This window comes from Solanum tuberosum, unplaced genomic scaffold (genome assembly GCF_000226075.1).
Source record: "Solanum tuberosum cultivar DM 1-3 516 R44 unplaced genomic scaffold, SolTub_3.0 scf00103, whole genome shotgun sequence".
In the NCBI taxonomy this organism is placed as follows: Eukaryota; Viridiplantae; Streptophyta; class Magnoliopsida; order Solanales; family Solanaceae; genus Solanum; species Solanum tuberosum.
In genome coordinates this window covers 801,573-803,880 of record NW_006239027.1, presented here as the reverse complement: position 1 = coordinate 803,880, position 2,308 = coordinate 801,573, and positions in this window count along the sequence as shown.

The window sequence follows — 2,308 nt, the reverse complement described above, 5'->3', positions numbered from 1 at the left end:
TATATATATATGAATCATGACTTTAGTTATTTTAGTCTTGCATTTAATTTTTATATGGGTAGTTAATTTATTATTTAAAATGGATATATATATTTATTTATTTATATATAGGAATAAGTTAGCGCTTAAATGCTAAAATATGGATAGTGGTGTGTAATGACCCAAAATGTCATTTTTAGAAATTTTCGTGAAATTACCATTTCATCCCTTCCAATAGTTTCCCCGAGTCATTCATGATCAGTCGGTGGAGTTGGTTTGAGAATTTTGAACTATTCGTTTAACTTGAATTAATTAATTGATGGGTAATTGTAGATAATTGACTTAACCGATAGTTAATGGACTAAAGTGATAATTTATTTAATATCTTAAATTTGATTCATTTATTAAAATAAATAGTAGGGTTTGTCACTTTTGATATATAATTAATTTAGAAAAAAAAAGGATAAAGAAGAGAACCTAAAATTTCCCGTGAGAGGCGACCACCGTGAAAGCAGAAAGGTTCACATTCAGGTAATTTACTAATCTTTAATATCGTATTGCTAGATATGGAATGAGATATAAATGTTATGGTAGTTATGTTAATTAGATTGGAAAGAAAGGGTTGGAATTTATGTCAAATTGATTGGAAAGAAAGGTGGGAATAGATTGTGGTGTTGCATCGTTTTTGGGGGGCAAACCTGCACTTTAATCATTGGCTAATCAATGCCAAATGATTGATGCATTAGTGTAGGTTATGGCTTTGCAACAAAGAGAGTATATTATTGTCCTTAGAGGTTAACGTACTGGTTCCTCATTTTCTTATCAAATAGGTCTTACAACGATGATACTATATAATTAGCCTAGATTGATATATTGGTATATAAAATTAAATATTGAGTATATTGTATTACATGAATATCGTTAGAAGTGTGATATTGGAGAAGTTGAAGCTTAACCCTAGACTTGAAATTTAGAAACTTGATTGTAAATTTGGGTGAGTTTTTGGGTCTAGGCTATACCTATAGTAATATGGGTGTTGTTAGTTTCGAAATCTTATTGTGACTATGTACTTGAATAGATTGCATTGATTTGAAAGCTCAATGAAAGGGGAAAACTCAAAGTCCCGGAGTAATCATTCGATTGTTTGAGGCAAGTTGTAACACCCCGTATTCGAAACAGACGAAAATACAGATTTTGAGAAGTTGCAGGTGCAACTTACGGTCACCATCCACAGACCGTAGGTCAGACCACGGCCCGTGCTGGTGGTCCGTGGTTCACCACTGCAACCCCTCCCCAGCCAGCTCAGAAAATTAGTTAAGTCTCGACTCACGGACAGACCCACGGTCCGTAGACCAGACCACGGTCCGTGGTCTGTGTCCGTGGATCAAGAAAAGGTAACTACGAGTATTCCCACCAGAAATCGGGTGGTGGAAATCGCTCGCATTTTCAACAGAAGTCTTCGACTCCAGCCCCTTCATCAGCTAGTGTTCCATCCCCTAGGTTCCGTAATGATCAGAAAGGTAGGGCGTCAGGCTCTAAGTCTCAAGGTAGTGTTTCAGGCACTAAAACCTACCCAACTTGCCCGAAATGTAGTAGAAACCATCCGGGCGAGTGCCTTGCAGGTAAGGAAGGATGTTTTGGGTGTGGTCAGTCTGGTCATAGATTGAAGGATTATCCTTCTAGACAGGGTCAATGAGGAAATAATGGTAGAGCTCAGTCTATAACTTCAGCAGCACCAGCAGGTTGCCTGACTCAGCAGGGTAACTCTTCTGGTACTGGTGGTGGACAGCGCCAAAACAGGCTTTATACTCTTCAGGCTCGTCAAGATCAGGAACTCTTCTGGTACAGGTGGCGGACAGCGCCAAAACAGGCTCTATGCTCTTCAGGCTCGTCAAGATCAGGAAGATTCTCCTGATGTAGTCACTGGTACGTTACGAGTCTTTGATCTTGATGTTTATGCATTGTTAGATCCAGGGGCTACTTTGTCTTTTGTAACTCCATACATAGCAGTCCAATTCAATGTTAGCCCAGAAATTCTCTCAGAACCCTTCTCAGTCTCTACTCCAGTCGGTGACCCAGTTATAGCTAGACGGGTATACAGAAATTGCCCTGTCACAGTCTCTCAGAAAGTCACCTCAGCAGATCTTGTAGAGTTAGAAATAGTAGACTTCGATGTCATTCTAGGTATGGATTGGTTACATTCATGTTATGCCTCAGTTGATTGTAGAACTAGGATTGTTCGTTTTCAGTTTCCAAACGAACCAATTCTAGAATGGAAGGGTAGTAGCTTATCGCCTATAGGTCGATTCATTTCTTACCTTAAGGCCAG